We start from the raw sequence: 24,606 nt of genomic DNA, 5'->3' as shown, positions 1-24,606 counted from the left end.
TTATAACTTGATATAAACCAAGTATCTGCAAACTATTCCAAAAAAACAAGGAAACCTCAGTCCTGCTAGGAAATAGGATACTTTATGGCAACCAAGGAAATTTCAAGTGAACTTGTATTCATAACGAAAAAACTACATTAACATCAGGTAATATGATGTCATTACTCTGGGTTATTTGACACAAGGAATTAAAACTCATCCTAGAGTGGTATCAAAACTGATACTCTGGCAAACATGATGCATGTTTTTCATAGATTTGTCATGTTGCCTTAAGAATACTTGTTTTCCTCTTCCAGGCCACAGCATTAAATTAAAACATACTGATGTCAAGGAGACTTGTTTCATTTCCTGCAAATATCCTTCAATTCCTCCAACAACATTTCTAGAAATCAATTTTAAAAGATGAGGAAGACATGTTTGAACCTGTCCACAACCCACTTCATCAAAGCCTGTTATCTTGTCAAGGGGGAAAAAAGGGGCCCAGGATAATGTTTTCAAATAAAAGGAGCATAGTGTATGTTCCTGGCATACATCTAAAAAACAGTGATGAGAAGCATCCCTTTGTTTCCACCAGAACCTTTGCTTCTTACTTAACTGGAAAAAAAAAAAAAGCCAAAAACCAAAAAACAAAAAGCATCACAGATGGGATCACTAACAAATACCCGTTATATGAAACTGAATCCAGAGTAAGCAGGAGTGCTGCCAGGAAACAAGCAACCTGAGAAGCTCCCAATAACAAAGAAACCTGATTGTGATGAATCGACACAGCTGCTTGTCACAGTCCAGGAGTAAGTCTGGGCCCTTAAACAAGTGGATATCCATAAATGATATCTAGGCATTATATTCCTAACTGGCTAGAAGACCCCCACTGGCATAAATGGCCAAGTATAATTTTTTCATCCTGTCAAAAAGATGCATTTCTTTTTTTTAATCTCAAAGTCCTGCAGTTATAATAGCAACATACCATAAACCCAAATATATTATCAACTCCCACGGATGGCTTTTCACCATTAGAAGTCAAAGCAATGGCACCCACTTCCAAGGCAGTTCATAGTCCAGGGGATAGAAAAACTGGCATAAAAGTCTGTGCCAAACCCCAGAGTTCACTTCCTAAGCGCAGTGCATCTCGCTGTATTATCAGTGTGGAAAGGACTGGGATCAGTTCCATGGGAGACAACAGTTTTTCCAGGAACCAGCATTTCCAAAAGACTAAGGAATATTATGACTCTTTCCCAAACACGGACTTCAGGCATCACTTTTACCTTGTCACTACCACAAAATGCTAAGAAAACAGTAACTAATGAATTTCTACTTCCTATAAATTTTAAATTAGCTGACATGTTTAGAAAATATTAGGGGAAAAGAGCCTGGCAGACAAATAGACCCCTTAATTGTACAAACTAACTGTATTTCCTTGGAAAATTTTTCTTAAAATTACCATAGAAGTCATCCCAGTACTCATTTTGCCCTATGATTTGTGAACACCTAATACCTGAAAAATGCAGAAGCACAGATTACATGACTGAAAGGGAATATAATAAAATTATTTTTGACATAGGAGCCCATAGCTGCCACTGGGCAGGCTCTTCATTACCCTCCTCCTTACTACCATATCCATCACTGAACTGTTTAGGGAATAATGTACTGCAACCCAGTAAAGCACTATGAACCCAATGAATACTTGTGTAGAACAGGATAGAGAACTACAGTATAATTCTGCAAATTAATTTGGAACACCAGTCTAATGAGGAGCATCTGAGGTACCTGGGGTTGTTTAGCCTGGAGAAAAGGAAAATCAGGGAATTGCTCTCTACTACCACCTGAAAGGAGGGTGTACCCAGGTGTGTGTCCATCTTTTTTTCCATGTAACGACAGACAGGACAAGAGAACATTGTGCCAGGGGAGGTTTAGAATCACTATCAGGAAAAATGTGTTCACTGAAATGGTGGTGAAGCATTGGAACAGGCTGCCCAGAGAAGTGGTGAAGTCATCATCCCTGAAGTGTTCAAAAAACGTAGTTTGTGGTACTTAGGGAGATGATGTGGTTGTTGACTTGGCAGCGCTGGTTAATTGACTCAATCTTAGAATTACAAAGTATCTAAGGCTGGGAAGGCCTCCATGATTCTATGTAAACAGAGACATTAAATTTCATCTAAAAAGCGTAAGCACCTTTCTGCTTACCAATTTGAATGTTGGTTAATTTTGTTACCCAGAAAGCCATACAAAATTGGTATATGCCCTTTTCTTCAGGAGCAATTTGTTCCTTCCAGAGAGGTAACTGGCAGGTAGGCCTTGATTCTGAGTGTGAAAAAGAGCAACTGCCTTACTGAAGACTCACCAAGCAAACGAAAATGCCCATTATACTCTTGTGTATCTGGGAACACCTTTTGCATCTTTCCTGTCTCCCACTGGATATGTCACCTTCACAATTTACCTCACTGTTCACTAACAGGCATACAAAAACTTCTTAAGGAGCTCTTTTTTCCCAGCTGTGGTGAAATAGTAGTGAGATCTCCAAGATCAGCCACATTTCAGAACTGTCCTGCTTCACAACAAGCATCCTAATTAACCATGTCCAGTGCTTATGCTGCTACAGATTAGGCATCGTGAATTATTTAAAAAATAGGGAAAAATACAATTCACAACGAAAAGGCTAAAAGGAAATTTATCCGTTTGTCTGCATTTTATGTCTCAGACTAGCAAGCCTTTTCATCTGGTTATGTGTCTTGCAAACCATCTCAGCAGCTGGTTAAAAAAAAAAAAAAAAAAGAAATGGTCAATTTGTGCCTAAGGATCTACAGGGCAAAGAAAGAACTTGGACAAACCCACACTGATTCAAGCATGCTGAAGGGTTTGTCAGCTGCCTTGATTAGCACAGGAAACAGAACTCTCAAACTCAGAAAATGCCACAGGCTCATTCTCAAAGAAGAAGCAAATGTCTAGGAGTACACTGTGTTGCAAGACAACCTGTTAATTGCAAAACAGGTCTGCTCACCCAACACAAGAACTGCAACTTGATGCTGAGCTAATAAGGAATTTAGTATTTTTGTGGAAGTGCTTATTTCTTCAACAAATTTTAACCATTTCATACAAAAAAATACTCCTTCAGATCTTGGTATGTATAATGCTGAGGTGTTTTTAATGGTGGAGTTTTTTAACGTTGATAAAATCCCATAGCCTTCTCTGTTTTAGGATGGATGCCATCAATGGCACTTGCATATTCATCCTTTCAAATTTTATGGAGTCATGAAAATACAAGATAAATTTTTGTTTCAGTCAGAAAATATACAGCACTCCTAGTACTGGAGAGAATCATAGAATGTTAAAGGTTGGAAGAGACCTTAAAGATCATGTTGTTCCAACTCCCCTGCCATGGACAGGGACACCTTCCACAAGACCAGATGGCTCAGAGCACCATCCAGCCTGTCCTTGAACATTTCCAGGGATGGAGCATCCACAACTTCTCTGGGTAAGCTGGGCCAATGTCTCACCACCTTTACCCTCAGTGAACATTTTCTTCCTAATACTTTATTTAAACCTACTCTCTTTCAGTTTGAAGCCATCACCCCTTGTCCTGTCACTACATACTCTTGTAAGAGAGGTGAAATTGTTGGTCATCACTGGGGCATGTCAGTTCTTGCCCACACATAGCTTCATGGCTACCCAGATGAGAATATTAATGTCATTTTGAAAGTATTTGTTCAAAAGGATGCTTCAAGGAAGGATATGGGTCTTCTCATGCATCTACAAAAACAGCAAGTGTGAGTAATTAAAAAGTAAATTAAAATATTAAGCAATCAAAAAAGAGGGAAAGAATAGACAAGAAACAGCAACTTTTATCTGCACTTTTATTTTCTTCTCTTTTTTTTCTGAAACCTACAGTGGATTATACTCTTTTTTTGCCTGAAAAACATTTTCTTATATTCCAAAAAGAAAAATTAAGTACTGTGACTGCTTTCCAAAATATTGTACAACTCATGGCATTAGACATTATAGATATAGCTTGTTTTGGTTATAAAATATTTTCTAGAAAAGGGGTAAGCCATAATGAAGATAGAAAGCACGGAAGTCAGAAATGTGGAGAGAAAAGGTGTTGAGAGATGGCCAGGAGACACTCAAGGAAATACGAAGCAGAAAAACAATAAAAGAGATGACAGGTTTAACGGAAGTAACAAACAAACAAAAAATATACAGGAGAAGAAGGGCAAAAGTTCATGTCGTGCTTCATCAATTTTCAGCAACAAGTTATCAGGCAGCGCACCAGAAACCAAGGGAACAAATCTGAAGACTACACTTAGGTGGAGAATAAGAAGGGATATCAGAGAGGAAGAACAGAATTGTTTCTGAATGGGAGCTAGAAGAGAAACGGGCAGATAGACCATCTCACTGATTAGGCAGACTTTGAAATCTTAATGTTAAATATTAATTTCGCTATCTACTTAAGCAAATAACAGTTTCTTCTTAGCAACTTTATATATCAGGGTTTAAAAATAAAAAGTAAATGGATAAATAAACTCCATATGAATGTGGTATTAACATGTTAAATGCCTCTAGAATATTTGCTCGGGTATTCCAGAAAGTCCAAGATGTCCCAGTCAAGCAAGGTCAAGCAATACACACAGGAAATGTCCTACTTTAAAAATACTTCTACAATTGAAATTACACGACAGACATGAAAGGAATTTTCCATAAAATTGATTTATTTCAATTTTTGTAGGAAAAAAACCAACTTCCTAATAGAAAATAGTATTTGAATAGCATATTGGTAAGCAAAAATCTAGATTTTGAAACATTAGTATATAAATGAAGTGACATAAGTAGTAACAACTTGCTATTCTCTCTGCATTCTTTTCTAGCTTTTCAGCCCTGAAATTGATGCTGCCACCATGAACACTCCAGTGACTTAGCCTGCATTAATCAAAAGATGTGTGCTGCTCTATTTCAGAAGATACATGCTGCTATAGAAAACATCTCTACCAATTAAAACTCCTGCACACAAATTAAAGGCTAGGCTATGATGATACGAAGACAGATTCCAATATCTGCAAGCAAAAAATGGAGCAATTATTCATGATGTTAACTGAAAATCTTGGAAAAATGTAACTTCTCATAAGAGGGTGTCTGGCTATCTCCCAAAAGATAATGGAAAATATGCAGATTTACCTTTGTGATTTATACTATATTTTGGCTACTGTCCCATATTAAACATCTCTCTCATGCAATTTGAAAATCATCTCATAGAAACAAATTCTATGAATTTGAAAATAAATGTTTCAGGAGAAATTAAATGTTTTTATTAAAGGAAAACTTGGTGTTAGAAGTCCACAGAAACATTTAGCTATGACAAATCTGCAGCAGTGCAGAACAGGTTAAACAAAAGACATTAAACTGAAGCAGAATTTTTTACTTGTGCGTTAGCAGCTCTAACAATTGTATGCCATGGGATCAGTACAAAACATGCTGTGAAAACCCTAAATTAAAAAGAAATATAAAAAAAAAACAGAGAGATATTCTAAAACTGACTTTTTTAAGGGAAAAAAAAAACTTAGTCCTGCATTTTAAAGATGTTTAAGTTCTTAATTTACCCTGAAATTAAGGATTCAGATGAGCAGGTATCTTTTGAAGCCACATCCTTAACACTTGCAAATAAGGCCAGGACTGGATCATGAAGTTCTTTACAGCCAAGTACAGCACTAGATCCAACACTATGAAACCCATGAATCACAGCACTATGCCAATACATTCTCCTTTGCGGGATGAAAGGGCTCTTCTGAGATTCAGATTCCACTAAATAAGCTTGGATCTAGAAATACACAATTAGGAAATCAGTAGGAATAAGACAAGAAAAATGCATGGCTTTTCAGTGAATATGAACTAATCCATCCACTGGTTTTCCTTGCCTGTTGTTCGTATTATGCAAAATCTAATCTCACTGAAAAAAATGGTATTTGAGCAATGAACATACACGCCTACTACACTCTTCAGTACTACAGTTTAAAGAATGGAGAGGCCCAGTCTTATTATGTTTATACCCTTATTAGAGTATTTATTGGGTTTGCATGGCCAGGTTTGGGCTGCAGGGGGGATGCAGGGTTGGCTTCTGTGAGAAGCTGCCAGAAGCTTCCCCCAGGTCCAGCAGAGCCAATCCCAGCTGGCTCTAGCAAACATTACCAGCTTTCATTTCAGTGCCAGTTTATACATTGTTTTTTCCAATTAAACCTTCAATATTAAGCATCAGGAAAAAGATAAATTTTAAAGAAACCCTCTTAATTTGTAGGAGTTGTTTTCTAACACGACACTGACAAACCAATGCAGTTTACAGGCGCTATCATGGAGGACAACCACATGAGAAGAGTAAAGATATTTCTCCTTGAGGATCTGTAAGAGTGAGGAGGGGTGGCTCAGCAGGCAAATCTTAGCTATGAGATGACATCTCAGTAACAAATGATGAATTACTGGGTGGGTGACAGAATGGAGAAAATGTTATGAAGAGATCTGAAGAAAGAAACATAACCTGCTTGTTATACGAAGAAAAGATAAAAATCACAGGTCAAACTCTAAGAAAGGACAATCAGAAGTGTTTTGAAGGGATACAAATCAGGCAGATTTAAGCTGACATTCTGAGAGAAACTGCAGAAGCAACAAGGGAGGCAAACATGAAAAATTAGCTGGATAGACAGACTAGATAAATAGATAAACTGATCTTTCACTGCTCACTTGTACGTTCATTGCAAGTAAATGGGAAGAGAACCTGATACCCCTGGATGTGGGTATCACCCTGAACTGTCTTGGATTGGCAGTGCAGACAATGTGATATTCCCTAGAGAGAACCTGAGCTCAAACTCACCTTAAATATTCATCTTGCATTGCCTTTTGCACTACAAGCTATGAGCTGTTCCTAATTTTAGAAAGTTTCTCATGTATATGAGTTTCATAAATTCAGATGGTTAAAAATTAAACTTTTTCATAGCAGAATGTTAATAAATATATTCTAATAATAAAGTAATTGGTTTTATTTATCGCTCAGGAACATTTTAGAATGCCTTACTCCATGTGCTAGCAGATATATATCTTCAATACACCTAAGAAAGACAAATAGACATGATGAAGAAATCATCTTTTTTCTTTTTTCTCTCCAGAGCTCCACTCTTCTAGCTAGTAGTGTAGGTACAACTCTAAAGTCTTAATGATGAATCAGCTCTAAAACTATTTTATAGAACACAAGGTATTGTGGGCACAGTACCAGTGAAATTATGTAGCGCATCACATCATTCCTTATGCCATTGGGACACTTTCAACTGTATGTTCAGAATTCTTCTATATGCACAAGGTCGTCAAGCACAATGGAATTTTTGTTTCATAAACAGAAGTATTCTTTAATAAAGCATCCAATCTTCTCATGTACTTCTACTAGGCAGTCAAATCTTTTACCAAGGGTGGTCTTAAATAATGCCAGCAATTTTGTGTAACGATTGTTGAGAAATATAAGTAAACTTGGCTGCTCATTTTGCATAAATTCATACTGAACTGAAGGAGGATATATGAGTACTATCTGTTCCTGCTAAATTAATTTTGAATTCAAGATTCAATTGTAAAATAAACTAACAGGCTAATAATTACCTTTTTTTTTTTTTGTTTAGAGACATATTTATTTGAAGTAATTGTGTTAGAATTGCAATTGCAAAGAAACAAGCTGAAGGAAGCATTGGTAAACATCTTAATAGTCCACTCTTGCTATTAGCTAGGTGAGATGTGTAAATAAATTACAAAACAAATAATATAAACCTTATAACTCTCAAGTATAGCAAATGTTATGAATTATTCTGCATTGTGTTGTGTTCAGCACAGTCCAAAATTGATTAAGTCATGGGTAATGCAGAAGAAAGAAAAGGACCTCACAGTAGATGTTAGTCCTTTAATCAGAGGAAGAGTCTGCAGTGGCAGGAGGCATAAAAATAAACTAGGCATAATAGCATTTGCTTCTCAATAGATCCAAAACAATCATGGCACAAAAACTTGCTGTCAACCTACACAGAAATATCTTTTGTATTTCGATTATTTTTCCTTCTAATTCAAATATGCTGCCTTTTTTTGTTTTCATTGTATGCAATGGTATTGAATGAATAAATGACACAAAAATGCAAAGATCTGGGGTTGCCTTAAGAATGGTCTTGAAAAAATACTTCTCCTGAATCTTCAAAAGATCAGTACAATTCTTATGGAGATTATTATTTTCTTGTTTTGCTCCTGTTATTCCTACCATAAAAGCAGCACTGCTGAGCAGTGCTGAGCACTGGATTCTCACTCTGCAAAGCTTTCTGCTTGCTCTCTGTGGGTCCCAAGTTTCACCATGGGTCTCCAGCTCACACACATTAGATTCTGATTACTCTGCTACTACCCCCAAAACATGCTCACTTCACCTAAGTGGCTCCACATACATCACTTAAATCCTGCTAAGGATCATGATATTGGATTTTCTACTCTACTGAATACCAGATGCTCTAAAAAAGATAAGAGGTATTTGAATGCTCAGTGCTACCTTATTTTCAACAAAAAACATGACAACCCCATTGAAGGCTGACATATGGCAGCCATCTGTATACTATATTATATACTTTCAGAAGTCCTGAAGTAAAATCTAAATTATTCCAAATATCCCAACGTATGTTTTCTATACAGTCTGCAATTATATTGTTACAGATTGATCACTCTATCTTAACGCCAGTGCCACTGAAAATAGCCAAGGCAGCTTGAATGGCAAAACAAAATGTGAAGACACAGCACAGAAGTGAAGAATGGCAAGATATGTTACTTAATAGAATGCTCCTACTAATAGATTTGTAGCCTAATCACTGAATTATAACATTCTTTTATAAAGTACCCTCCTTTAATCTATACTTCAAAAAAACCCTCAGTATTCAGAGAAGTATTTGTCAAATGAGACATTCACCATCCATGTGACCTATAACTTGGCTTCATGGATATTTTGATTAAAAGAGCTAGATTTTAATATACCATTTCATCTCCAGAGAGACAGGGACTATGCGACAGATTCTAAAAACTGCCATTTCAGGCAGTATAATTATCATGCTTTTACTAGACTATGACAACCGACCTCACATCACAATACATGTATAAATAAATCTAGGAACAGTCCAATCCTCAAAGGAGAGTCCCATGACTAAGGATTGTACGAGTCCTTATGTACCAATACAAGGGTAAGCTGAAAGAGTGAATTTTAGCAGCAGTTTCAGGCACAGACTGTGCTTAGAAGACAGTTTCTCAGAGTGTCTAGGATCTTAGCAGATACATAAGGGTAACTAAATTTATTTTGAAAAGAGTATATATACAATCAATATTTCGTACAATGATATTGTTTTCCAAACAAAAAATGAAAAGCCTAAACAATTATAGCACCAGCACAAAGCACTAGCAAAGTATCAGCACAAAGTGATGCGTAAGCAGGTTAAAGCCCACTATATCTGTGTACACAGATCTAATAAGCATCTCAGGGTATCATAAGCATAATAATAACAGCCATAAATAAAGTAACCATCTGGGCAATGTACAGCTCTGGTCACACAGATTGCTTTCCAATTGTCAGGATCACACAAAGAAATAAAATATTACTACTGTATGTCTTCTCTTTCCCAATGACAGTAGGTCTACACTTCACTGAAAAAGTATTTACTTATGTTTATTGTGATAAGGTTAAAATAAATTCCACTGTTATTTTTATGTACTCCTCAACAACTAATTTGTCTTGATTAACTGATGATGAATCTTTATACTGCAATTTTATAAATACTTCTTATAAACATCAATAAGGCATTTTTCATAATGAATATAGGCATTGTTAAATACATGAATGCATTTTAACATCTTTTCCTTGTCCGATGCAAATCCAATGCTGAGACATGTAAGGTTACTAAAACTTCAACATGTTTATTATCCTTGGAAAAATTATGAACCTGACTATCTCAGGCATACATAACATCATGGAAGTCACAAAAATATGTTAGCTCGCTGATTTTAAATCAGTTCTTCAGCTTTGTATCTAAATCTTTATACCTACTGCAGAAGTATACAATCAAAATGGCCTTCATTTGCTTGAGCATATTTTTCATTGGTAGCAGGTGTTCTGAAGAAACACAAAAAAATATACAGGACCTCAATGTAAATGTCAAAGCAAAATGAGCAGAGTAACTGGTGGATCATTTACTAACAAGTAGAAAATACACGGGGAGAATTAAATGCAGCCACATACCACGTCAAAGGTAAAAAGACATCAAAACACAATGACAGGAGATAGGAAAATCCTAGGACTTTTCTGTGAATTAAAAGCAATGGAGATGACAGCCATATGGTCATTATTAACAAACACCAGCACTCAAACATGCTCAGAGGAATAGTGGTAAAGTCAGTCTTAGATGTAATCCCTTCAACTCGAATTATGGAAATTCACTATTGAGGTTCTCCATCTTTAACAACAACATGAAAAACTGAAACAATTAATGATAAAAGCATCTACCACCTCAAATGAAGACATATGTTTTCACACTACTCATTACGTGCTTTTCAGGGCACAGCTGCAAGGCAACTTGCTGCAAAAGCCAGGAGGCAGACGAGGCAGCAGAATGGCACATGAGAGAGGACAGCAATAGAGTACAGCACAGATGGGGAGGAGAAAGCTTTGAAAGGGGAATACAGCCAATGGGTTGGCCACCTGTAGTATGTCTTCCTGTCACTTCTCTACAGGCACTCATGTTCCATCTTCCACTGACACATGCTTTCAGCCCCCTTCCCATTCCTGGAGAATGGAGTGTAGAATACAACAGACAATTCAGTTGGAAGGGACCTACAATGCTCACCTCTTCCAAATGCTAAGACACATTATTAAGGACAATTTCCTAATGCCCCTCTCTGACAGGCTTGGGGCACTGACTCCCACTTTTTAGGAAGCCTATTCCAGAGTCTGATCACCTTTCTGGGTGAAGAAATGCTTCCTGACATCTGGTCTGAGCCTCCCCTGGCACAGCTTTGAACCATTCCCACAAGTCCTATCACTGGATACCTGAAAAGATCCTACTCAAGTTGTCCCACTGTCTTCTGACTTGTACAAGCTCCCCCTTAGTGTTTTACCCTTCCAACCTGTTTGACACTGAAAAGACTGGTGAGAAGCAAAAAGGAGTGGCAGCCTGTGAAAAAGTCACAAGCAAGTACGCATATGATGAAAGATTTTGAAGTGATGTTTTAGTGGTTGTAATGAAGGAGTTATTCTCATTTCCCAAGTTCATTTACACTCAGTGCAATCATAGCAATGGTACGAAATACTGTATGCTAGATCCTAACAACTCATGAAGGAGTGTGTATTTAATTATTAAAATTAATTCTAATACATAATTTGTACATTTATATATCTAGAAAGTAAGTACCTAATTTAACAACTGCTCTATTAATTTTTTAAAAGATTAAGTATCTCTGAAGTATCACTATTTAAGGTAACCAGAGGACATAAGAGAGACAAGCACAAAGTCATTTGCAAAGCAACAGACATTTTTTGACCTCTAATTTATAACACTAAAGAGTCTCATTTTGATATGATCATCTAGACAATGAAAAGCTCATGCTGTTCTTATTCTGCACATTCTTTCTTCTTCCTGCTGCGTTACACTCACACAGACGCACACAACCACACCTCTGGTGAACCAGCTCCTCTTGAGATTCTCAGCAGCTAAAAAGCATCAGAGCTATCACTGACCAGGAACCATCTTGTACTAAATTTTCTAGGATGTTGTCAAGTTCATTTTTATATACATCACAATGGAATTTCATCGTGCTGCAATTAATTGAGAATTCATTTAAAATTACTTAAAACCAGAAGAAAGATCATATATACCACAAAGTATCAACTTATTTCATAGACATAAAATTCGCCCAAGACTGACCCTGATCCATGTAATTTTTGACTGATGTTTGCAATAGAACATTTTCAAACAGATATTCAAATGAAAATACAGATGCCCAATCACCTTTTTAACGTGTTCAGTCATAGAGTGCACATACACATTAACCCACATAAAGCTGGAAAAAAACAACCACTAAGCTACCAGTACACACACAGGGTTTGCAGAATTCGTTTACTGAACTGCTCTTCAAGCTGCCCTGAGGGGGCTGAACACAAGGAATCAAACATGCAGAGCTAAGAAAGAATAACTGAATGAAATGACAGAAGCTTAAACTACAGGAAGGTATTTGCAAAAATGCTAGCACTGGAGAATAAGTATTTCCCCAAAATAGCAGTGGCACAGAGTAACCAGGGAGACGTGTTGTGCAGTTTCCATCACCTGGTATTTTCAACATCCATCTGGACAGAGAGATCTTATAACAACATACCTGACTCAGTTAAAGGCATGGCAATATAGAGCATGTGACTTTTCAAAGAGTCTTATTTTTCTGTAATTCAACATATTATTAATATTTTATGCTGCTAAGACATTTTTTATTTAGTCCAAGTTTGCATTGGGCTTGCTTTAATATAATACTTCGCATGTACCTTCACTCGATAGGAAATAAGTTAATGCTGGTTTACACACCTTTGATAAATCAACGCATTCATAAAATATGGACTTGAGAAGTATCAACCTGAAACATTACTGTAAGATACTGTGAAGATAGAAGTCAGCTAGCTGTTCCACAGGGAAAAAAATACAGAACTTGGCAGAAATTTGGAACATCTAAGAAGTCAGTAAAACCCTGAACAATAAAATAGTATCTTTGGGTGCCCACTCAGAGAGGCAAAGTAACATTTAACAGCTCAATAGGCTAAAGTAGCAGTGGCACCCAAACTCTGAAGCAATACACTGCATGAGGGAACTGACCCTCTCACATCCCCAGCTCCTGAGCTACCCCACAGGTTCCCCTCCAGGAATTCACTGACAGGCACGCCTCTGCTGAATTGCCTGCAGCGCTTACCTTGCAATGCTGTAAGTATCCTGGAAGCTAATTAGCATTTCCTTAAAAATCACAAATGCATATTTGCAACATACAAAAATACTTCCCCAGGAAAAAATTATTAAAATATAGTGAAATGAGTACCATTTCTCCCTGAGTGGAAGAGTTTGTAACAAGGAAAAAAAAAGCAATCAAGAACTAAAAGTATTTCTCACTATGCACAATAATAAATGCAATTTAAAGCGTTCATAGAAACTTAAGGCAAATGGATTTGAGTATAAAAAACTAACGGCAATACACAGTTATGAAAGGTTTAGAAGTTAGTTTTTTATCACAAAAATCTAAAAGTAGTACTTATTTTTCAAGTATTTTCTGAGGCTATTATTTTGCACTTAATCAGTGAAGATGTCCAGTAAGAACTATTCAGCACACTTTGGCTGTATTAGATAAAATTTTGAGGTAACCTGTTCCAGGCTCCAATAATGCTATTGCCAAACCTAGAAGAGGGTCCTGCTGTTGGCACTGCAGGAATTAGCAGCTTTACTAATTACTCTGCCACTATAAATGCAAAACTATCACGAAGCAATGCCCAGAAGTCTACATGGCTTATGACACCTACCCTAGGAATCTTTATCCTCTGAATTCATTACAGCATTCATTTACTTATTTTTCAGTCGTGGTCAAAGGTCTATACATTTCAAAGCTAAGACTGAAATGTGTGTGAATTAACTCTTCATTGTTGCTGAAGTCTAGAGAAGCAAAAGTTAGTGTACACAATAAAAGCAATTGCAGTCCTTCTAATTAATAATCACAAATACAGCATGAGATACAGAAATGGTGAAATAGCGTCCACTTCTTTAAATGCAGACTGCCTTCTTTTCTCTAAGCTTTGGTTAAGTAGGTCTCTAAGTGACTGTCCTAGAATAAGTATCTTAAGTCTCCTCTCTAGTTGGTGGAAGAAGCTCCATTGCATGTGCAAAGATGGGCAGCCCAGGAAAGTGAGACAACCCTCTTCTCTACTTCTATTCATTCTATTCTTGCTGCATAGAACAAGACAGATCCACTGAACTTCCATGCCCACTGCTCCCTGCTGAGCACCCAAGAAACTAATGCTAAACATATAACAGGATAGAATTCCCAGGTAATTATCTTTAATGTAATTTTTCTGAGCATTTATGGATGAGTGCATTAACATTGACAGAAAGCTTTCAGACTTAGGAGGGAAGGACCCCAGGATGGAGTCAGGCAGTGCTAGGAGAAGAGGTAAACTTGGATGCCATTTGGGACTTAAGAGGCTTTTAGGCAGACAGCCTCATTCATTGAGTAGCTCCCTCTTCACTCTTAAGGGATATACACACAAATATCTAAAAATTCTGAGTAGAGGATACTTCAGAAGAGAAAATGGTGTTTTTTAACATCTTCTAAAGAAGTCACTGCATGGCATTGTACAACTTCCCTCTAAATGAAGGAAGAATATATGAGGAATATAGTATGAAATTAATTTTGGGGAAAAGATACTGAATCCTTTCCAGAAATCCTGAAAATTGGTATTTTTTCTTCTTCAAAAGCTTTTTTAATAGAACAATGCAACACTGTAATGAATGTATAAAGAAAAACAAAGAGATCAGTAAAGAGAGAAAAAAACCTAGAGACCTTTCTTGGGTGGAACTATAGCATGCCATCATACAGAGCTATATTTAAAATTATTAAGCTACATTCCCTATATATTAGACATCCAGCTACCTCAAACTCATACCACTGAATGTCAAAATAATAAAGAACTACCATCTATCTCTTGTTCTAACAAGGAGCTCTATTGTATTACTAGAACTATATTTTTACTAGAACTATTGTATTACTGGAACTATAGATTATACATAGGTAAATTTGAAGTTTTATTAAAGGTACCACTAATTTAAACATGTCCTTTGGCAAAAGTCAATCTGAAATAAATCCTCAAAACAACACAGATCTTGTAGGCACTTCTCTTACACATCTCTGAGATTGTCTAAGTCAGCCAGAGCTATAAGGAAATTTCTATTAAAACTGTAACATATCCAAGTAAGTGATAAAGAATTTCATTCGAAAATTGTTCTGACTCACACCTGGCCACAATAAATGCTTCAAACAAATCACTTCCAAATCTACTCTTAATTTCCTGTATGTTTATTTTACATTAAGTGTACAAGAAATGTTAAATAATAGCTCTATCATATACTATCCATGCTTAGCTCATACATAAACATTCTGCTGTCCAGAACGGACTTCCTTGTGACTCTGTTTACATAAAAAGTCCTTAGCACAATTAGTCTGTATTACCTGCAATAAATAAAGCAGCAGAGACCAAGCAACCTGACAAACATGCACCAAGTGTTGGACCAGCACATCACTGCTGTCCACATGGTAACAGCAGGGTTTAAGGATAGATTCCATGGCTGTAACTGAAGTCTGCATAAATAGCACCCTCACTCCAATGAGAAAGCTAATCATGGAATAAATTTTCGTTTTTTGCAATGTGATAATTTACAACACTATGCATTGATATTAAGACAGAAAATATAAAGCAGTCACAGTAAAAAATAAATCCAAAACAAGACAAAACAGATGCAGTTCTAACACAGGTTGATTTTTCAATTCCCAACTTTACCTGATTGTCAAAAGACTACAATACTTATCACTAACTGATATCTCTACCTAAAATATGTTAAAACTAGATTGTTTTGCCTGGGTTACAGATTAATGTCATCCCCGAGGGATCCACGTCTTCTTAGTCAGAAGGAAAGCAAGTAGCTGCAACTCTTTTGGCACTAAGTAATTACCCAAAACTGCAGCTGGCTGAACAACAGGTTGATTAAAAGAAACAAGATTACTACATCAACAAAATCTGCTTTTTGTTATTAAAAATATTTAATCTCAGGGAAGAAAAAAATTGAGACCTCATCTCTTCATACTAATTAACTGAGACAACGAGCTTCTACATTAAGAAATCAAAAAAATGAATGAATAAGACTGTCTAATCTGAAATGCACATTTGGTATCCTTCCACCACAGGAATGAATAACTGCTCAAGATTCCCTGTGATCTCCAGCCTTTCAAGCACCTTTATCTTACCAGAGTAAGTTTCACAACTGAGCTGTCACAACTTGGGGACAAATAGCACCGTTTAGGTTCTTTTTCATGACTGACTGCAACTATTCAAATTCACGAACTTAAGCACATACAGAGCCTCAGCAGACTAAGGCCTATGTATCAAACTCTTCAACTAATCAGACCAATAGAAATACTTAAGTAAATTAATGGTATTTTTTCCAAAATACATTCCATAATGAAGAAATAACTGTTAAAGATTTTGGAAAGTAAGTAAACCTCACAACAGTTTAATAGGGCTACTGGCCTGAGAATGCAGCTGATTTCAACGTGTAAGTTCAGGTGAATTGGGAAGACAATGCCTCAGAGGGACAGACTCAGTATTTGTGTACATTACGTGGTGCCATTCATGTTATACTACTTCTAGCCTCAGTAACTGATTTGAGGCCAAATATTCTTGTTATAAAGATAAATGTGTTAGAAATACCAGTACTGTTTCTTTCTGTACAAGGCAGCAGCAATGGGAGAAATACCAAGATGATTCCAGTTTCACTACTCAGGAAGCAATCTTTTTCCCTAGAAAAATCTACAGTTATTCTAACTTCTTTAATTCAGCTATTAATTCTAAAGGGTCCATCAACAAGCTACCAGTATTTCTTGCAAAGCTATAACACTTATGAAGTAGAAGACAGATATGCAATTTCTCTAATCCTGTGATGAGCTCAGGTCCTTCCCATTCTGTCCTATAAAACTGAAAAATGACATCTTCTTTTAATCAATCTTTACAATGATAAACATTCACAGGGCAATTTGTTGCAAATAGTATGCTAGCATTTTGTTTGAAAATCAAATCGGCTCTGAGGCATTTCCTCCTGGCACTAGTAGGGTTTAGGAGATTTAAATAATACAAAGAAGTCTTGTGCAACATATTCAAGTCAAATCTGAGCACTGTCTCAGCATATCATTGCTATTAAGAAGTCTAAAGAAAATAACATGGCATATTTAGAGTCAGTTGGAGATACTGAATTACATGTATTCATACACTTGTTGAATGTGTCAAGAAGAAGCAATAGGCCCCAGCAGTATGTACACTCTACCTTTAGACAACCTGAGTTAACAGAAGCAGACACCAAGAAAACTTTTACCTGAAGAGTCAGTGACTGGCTCGACATTTTAGAAAAACTCATGGATGCTTTCCTTATGGATTATATTTGAATAAACTTCTTCATCAAATTATAAAGCAATTTTCACTCCTATCATGACCACTGTTATATTTTCCAAGTAAACTGCACTTTTTGTACTGGAATATAGGCCATGTGTATTATCTTTCATGCTAACAAAATTTTATAAACTTCTGTATAGTCTGTCCCACATTACTTAACGTTAAGTTTACCAAAATAAGGAACAATGAATGGTTAAAGCTTAAGAAGTATATTGAGATGAAAGCATGTCTTAAGGTTTCCCAGTCTTAAAATGCTGTTGGAGCTTGGGCCAATGGGGCAAACAGGTCTCTTGAGGCTGCAGGCAGCTCCTGGGGAGGGGGCATCCTGCCCTGACAGAGATGCCCACAGGGTACATGCAGCCCAAAGAATAGGAATTCTCACTTTCGGAAAGCCGAGTAAAAAGCACTAATATCTGTTCAAATGAGGAGATGAAATCCTGAAGAAGTTACCAAGTTTCCTTGTAATTTTGAATTCTACAAGGTCAAAGATTGGAAAGCTATACTTTTCTAGTGGAACCTGCTTTAGACAAATCTGTTGGCCAGTTCCGAGACTAAGTGGATGCAGCTGCACCTAGGCTTCCCAGTGAAATTTAGAAAGTACAATTCTCTCACTGAATCCTCATGACTCAACAGGAGGGATCACGACCTGATTATGCAAAGCATTGTAATAGATCATAGAGCTCTTATTTAGACACAGCATTGACAATGTTTAGATACTGTATTAGAAATACATCTAAACACAATCATCCACACAATCGCTCTGTCCCACTTGTCACACATTGCTGAGCACCTTCTCTCAACTATTCTGCCACATTAAAACAGAGAGCAAGATAATCTCTTCAGGCATATCAAGCACAGCAGTTCAGCCATTCCCTTTGGAAGGAAATATATGTATTCCAACAAACTAGAAATGGACGTCTCAGAGAACTTTTACAAGCCAACAATTGCAAATCCACGAAGAAGGGGAGGGATTGGGCACAACAAGAAGGTATTAGAAAGGTAAAATAGCACTGTAAGGCAATGCAAGGGATCTGTAAAAGATGGAAAAAGAAAAGATGCAATATGTAAAGTGCTTGCAGCATGTCTGACTTCTGCCCAAAGTGCGTGCCAGGGACTTCACAAAGAAAAAGGCCAAGATAGAAATCAAGCAAAATATGACTGTAGCAGTGAACAGTCAATTCATGGACAGAATAAGGAAGTTAGAAGAAAAAACAGAAGGTACAGTAGCACAATCAGAATCTTTAAAATTCATAGTCTCACCTGAAGACTGGGACACAGACATTTGGAGTGGCCCTGAGGACATGTTAAGAATCAGAACAGGAGGAACAGGAACTAGTCAGACCTATAAGCAAAACAAAGACCACCAAAATTGTGGGTGATGGAGTAAATCAAAAACATTGGAAATCCATCTCATACACATGGGAAGCTTGCAAAACTACAAGAAAAACAGAGCAGAAATTATGGGAACACTGAGGCAAAATATACCTGCTGAGTAAGCCTGAGAGGGGGATAGAATCCTACTGTCCACAGAGGACTACTCCAGTCTAAGAGTATTTCTAACTGGACTAGAGGGTAAAAAATCAATAACATATTTAGAGCTGCGTACCAGGAAGGAGGAACAGACCCATGAGATTGAGTGAAGCCTAGTGGCGAAAGACCAAATGAAATTACAGAAACTGTTACTAAAGCAGCTTCCGTGCAACTCTAATGGACCAGCAAACCCCAGAGAACTTTCCACAGCCCTGATGGGAAACCTGAGGTGTCTCAGGCCATTGACAAGACGGCCCCATCTGTCTTCAAATAAAGGAGGAGCAAATAGAGCAAACTCTTGCCTATAATCTTGCTCAGGTTGCCTCTAGCTGAGGCTCGGGAGAATCACAACACAACCTGCACACACAGGTTAGGGAATGGGGAGAACAAGTGTTGTAATCTAGAAATCCTAAGGCTGTCCAGGCCATCAGACTGGCAACACCAGCCCTTCCCCCAACTGGATCCAGGCCACTGACTACAACACCTGTGTTCAATGAAGAACAAAATCATTTGTGGAGAGAATGATGAGCTCTAGGTATTCCTGAGACTTAGTGAATGACAAAGTAAGAATTTATGGTGCCTGGTGGATTCAGCATTGGATGCCCAACCCTCAGGGTCGCCATTCCCCACTGCAAAAGAAACTGTCAAAGGTAAAAAACCCAAGGCAGAACAGGTTTCCCATGAAACATAAGTTACAAACAGAACAGAACTCAGCACAGAGAAGAAACAGCCATGTTATCTACTTACCACTAAGGCTGCAAAGACAGAGCCCTCCTTTCCTGACTGACCCAGGAGCTAAGACAGCTCTCATGTCAGACAAATGCTTTAGGCCTGACCCATAATTGGAGAAACCTAACAACAGTGGACATAGGGAATAATCCCATTTAAATATCAAGCTGCTAAAGCTATGAGCCAGTTACCAGGGAGAAGCAGCCCATAACAGTGAACCTTCCAAGCACAGGCCGGGCACCCATGATACTCAGATACTAATGGGGACACAGGGTCAGGCAGGTCCTGGATTCTCCAGGATCAGTGCATCACATTAGCTCCAGGTGGGTTCATCCCACCCACGGCCCTGACAGCATCACCTGAACTTCCCACAAACAGTGTAATGCAGCTGATTATTGCTGCAGGGACAGCCATTCTGCCCTGCCAACACACTGTGTTTATACCAGCCTGCTACTTTGACTGTTTAAAAAAACAACTCTTCTGTTTACCTAAGATATCACTTTCAGCTTTACGATCCCCTTAGCTCCTCGGCTGTCAGCCCTAGGAATTTTAAGACATGCCAGCCTGGATAGAGCCAAATGAGTACTTCTTAAAGGGAACTGCAGACATGGCTATCTTAATTCATTTGAAGCTGCTTATCCTGGGAATTTTATCTTTTCCACTGTTTTCTTTCCTGCTAGTTTCTCACTTAATACTGGTTATCAGGCATGTCAATATCAAACAGGAACTCAAGTCACATCTGCTACTTGTTATAAAAGAGCAATCCACACTCTTGTATATTCATATTCAGTATTAACAGGATCATTTTTGAAACAAAGCTTCACATTATTCATTCTTCAAATCAAACAGCATACAGATTTCACCATACAGATTTTAAAGTATATTTTACATGAAATAAAGCTTAAAAATATTGGCAACTCCAATTACGAGTCTCAGATGTAAGATAAAATTTAGAAGTAAATTGCACTATATGAATATTTTATTTAAGGGCAAACTGGTTAAATTCTGGAATAAAAAATACCATCAACATTCCACTCTTGCTCAGAGTTCATATCATTGGGTTACAAAGACTTCACTGGACTGCAATAACCACAAGATATTTGACTGATTCCACTGATCCTCTTTATATTCCTATACTTTTAAATTTTTACTATAACTCTGAGAAAATTATACTATAGTACCCACTCTGCCCTTCCTTCAATTCCTTAATCTTAAGCATCTATCACAATCTTATATACCAAAGGACATCTCATGTGTCCTGAAGCTGCCAGTGCAGCAGCATACAAATCCACAGACTTCCATGTCTTACTTGCAATCCTTTCATGGATGTCTCAGACCTGAGTGAAATTCAGATTAAGATACCTAAATTTTGATGTCAACTGAAAATGAAAGGATTTGATTCAGTTACCAAAATATAGCGGTTTACTACTACCCAAGATGTTGGACTGCCCATCTAGTCTCCTGCTACCACTCTACCACTGGAAGGGGACCAGTCTTCTACAGGCCCTGTTTCATACCTGTACCTGATTCCATGATATCTCTGATACCATGGGACGTTGAAAATAGCACTGGATCATAGTCAGATAATTGAACCAATCCCACCTTAGATACCTTACCAATAGAGATAATGAAAACAGGAAAATAACCCAGCCCACTGAAGCGGACATTCAAATTTCTCCCCATTCCACAGATCACATTAACTACACCTCCATCAACTGTAATGAAAGCATAGAGCTCAATGTGCACATAAACACAAGTACTTAGTAAAGAACTAACTACCCTACACAGAGCAAGAACATTCCAAACAAGTCACTGTGCAAGGCAGAATGTGACAATGTGTCATCCTTACCTTGCAGATTGTCCCAGCATCTGAAAGCGTTATATCAGGAAGTTATAAACACGCCTTGTGACATATAAAATTCAATGGTTTGCCAGTTCAAATCTGAGAGAACAATGATAAAGGACCACAGCTACTCCAGACAGAGACAGGTAGAGCCCATACTGTGTAGAAGGACACTGCCTGGCAACTAATTCAGCAGGAAATGGCCATTTAAAATGTACTATAATGGTGGAGTTTATGGCAATTGCATCTAGTGGCATAGTTCATTGTTTTATGAAAACACTGGTCTGTTAGTAACCTCTGAGTTGTCAATTATCAACAACATATTAACAATTAGTTTCTTCGTAGTCTTCTTTAATCGTTTAATGATTCATAAAATATCACATTTTTGATGGTATATATCTCTTTGAGAAGCAAGATGTCTTTCTGGTGTTACTATTTAAGCCTGATTTCTCCTCAGAATTTCAAAATTATCTCATCCAGAAAGTCCTTGTAATCAAGCTGAAGCTTTTGATTAGTAACATTTACTTTGGGATATTAATATCCATAGACAAATTCCCACTCAGTTTCCTAACATTTCAATTAATCTTCAAATATATTCCAGGGCAGCTCTTCTAAGCACTCTTCTGTAAAGCAGCAGTGTATCCCTGAGAGCATGATGATTTCAGTTCATTATTCATTCTCATAGAACATTAGAGAACTACATCTTCTTTGTATATGAGATAAATTTGGACAGCACCTCAGCTCCAATCTTTAGATGGGAACCATTAAATTCAGCCTTATCTCCTTCTGGGACTAGAAACTCTAGCTATATTCAGCATTAAGATGAACTCTTCCCTGTTAAGTCTATTTCCTTCCATTGCTCTGAATTATGCTTCATATGCCAAGAGAAAGCATTTTTAATAAAGTCTTCAGAGTCTTTGTAAAGGAAGAGGCAAAAACATCCATTTCCCTTTTCAGCTTACTGAGAAAAGAAACTTACTTTAACTTTGCACTACAAAGAAACACCACATCATTTTCTTCTAACGAAAAACATTCCTCCAGCAGCAGAGTGTTCTCCAGGCCAACTTAATGCCTCAGAATAGCTGCATTACCATTCCTTGGTCTCCTAGATACTCAAAATTCATGAAATTTTAATAGGATTGTGGTCGCACAGAATTTGAGTTATCTTCCTGTACCGCCTTTACTGTTCTAGACAGAGGAAAGCCAACCACTCCAGACACAAGCAACAGGTACAGGGTTGGGGAATATCCCAATCAGCCAAGTGTCACACAGAACATTTAGACAGGTGAGAAATACCTCTTCATGTATTTTTAAATCATCAGTCATGAGGCTATGTACTGTATTTTTTTTTTCTAGTCCATTACCTTTACTTAAAATTTATTATCATAGATCTGTTTTAATATACTCAGAGACAGATAGGCCAATCTATGCAAGACTTATAAAATATGCTTGCCCTTAATTTAAAGCAATACTTAATTTTAGCAACACACTGCAAGTGAAATATAATTTTCTCCCTATCCCTTCCCAAAGAAACTGGCAAGTTCATAGCAGCTACAGGAAAGAAACCCAAATATATTTACAGTTCAAAATTAAACTTTTTAAAGTGACTACAGCAACTGACAACTAAACGGAGAAGGATGTATGGATATCACATCCATCCACAGCCGGCACAAAACCACCTGAGCAGCTGCTGAGCTCTCACAGCACTTCTCTGGATTTTTCCTGACATACAGCACAGTTATGTGAGAAGTGCATACCTCCCACCAAACATCCTGGGACTGGTTTGGATACAGTTGCCAGAATTCTAGTCAGTTCAGACAGATATAAATTGTTTAGTCTTCCAGATGCTACACAAGTCTGTACATAAACAATATTGCCAAGCCATAGACAGTATATAGAATTATACAATTACATCTGTAGAAACACAACCACAGAAAGGGTGTATTTTTTTCATTTTTGTTTAAAACTATTTTAAAACCATTTGTAACAAACTTGATAATGTAAACAAAAGTGGGTATCTTTTTTCAGGAATCTGTGGTTTTGGGATGACTTTTAAGTGTCACTTTAAGTGCTATAAGATATCAAACATTACATTCCATTTGACTCCTTATAAATCACCTGATCAAACCAAAAATGGATAGAAGGTTATGTCCAGAACTCAACACTAACCTACTTTCAACACGTAAGTGACCTTTAGCTCATTGTAGTCGTTAATAATATGTATGGACAACTCTCTGGCCATCAGCAGCATTCTGTTTTAGAAAGATTAGCAGAAGTGTCTGAAAAGCAAAGCTTTCTTATCACCATTATCCATTACTCATTAAAAACATCCAGAACAAGGCACAGATGCATCCTGCCTAAGGAAATTATAACGTAAAATATGGCAAAATTAATACCACATTTGAGTGTGTGCATGTAAAGGAAGAAGGGAGAAAATTAGGAAACCAGGAGAGAGATCGCACATGCTTTGCTTTTTAAACCACTGTTTTGAATTGCAGAAGTTCTGAATCATTTATTTAATAGCACAGAATAATGGAGGTTTTAAGGGGCAGCAGCAAACATGACAGCTTAGGGAAATAGGGAGGAAAGAATCACCTGAAATGCACTTAAGAGCAAAGCAGAAAAATGTCACAACTGTAGTATGAAAGTTGTGTTGTTGACAATGAAGAGGGAAACCGTGTGAAGAGTATGAGGAACACAGTATTATGATGTGGAGCTGTGGAAACTTGACAGCAGAAGAAAACAAATGAAAAGGGATTGGACACTATCCACATCTTAATATACATCAACTAACATAAGAGGGTCAACGAAGTTCCTCTGGCCTCAAGACCAGCTGTCACATACAACTCATATCTGTTTGCCTAAGTTAACTATGGCAAATGTCAAGTTTTTGCTCAACTCTGAACCATGCCCAGGCTCGTTGGGAGAATTCCAGTTGGACTGCTCCAAAATCATATCAGAAAATATCCTACAGACTTAACAATGTGAGCAAAAGTGCTAGTCCTTGTGCTTTAGTACTATCCTGTCGCTGTTGGGGCGGACGCAGTATGTGAACGGATGCACAACATCTCAGAAGGCTAATATCTGTTTATTACAACAAGTAGCTGTCTTTTATACCCTCTACAAAGTTTACACTTTATTCATTGGTTACAATAAATCAACATAACGTTCACTGGTGTAAAACCATCTCCACCTCTGTTTTTCACAAAACTTTTCTAAAAATACTTTTCCCAGTTGCAGG

General features: G+C 37.4%; 1 protein-coding gene across 4 annotated transcripts in view; it reads right to left on the bottom strand.

The window, feature by feature from the left end:
* Positions 1-24,606, bottom strand: part of KHDRBS2 (KH RNA binding domain containing, signal transduction associated 2) — a 349,112-nt gene that overhangs the window by 299,661 nt on the left and 24,845 nt on the right. The window lies entirely within an intron of this gene.

Source organism: Sturnus vulgaris, chromosome 3 (assembly GCF_052056855.1).
Source record: "Sturnus vulgaris isolate bStuVul1 chromosome 3, bStuVul1.hap1, whole genome shotgun sequence".
Taxonomy (NCBI): Eukaryota; Metazoa; Chordata; class Aves; order Passeriformes; family Sturnidae; genus Sturnus; species Sturnus vulgaris.
The sequence above is the reverse complement of the archived record's forward strand: the minus strand, read 5'-3'. Positions and strand labels throughout refer to the sequence as shown.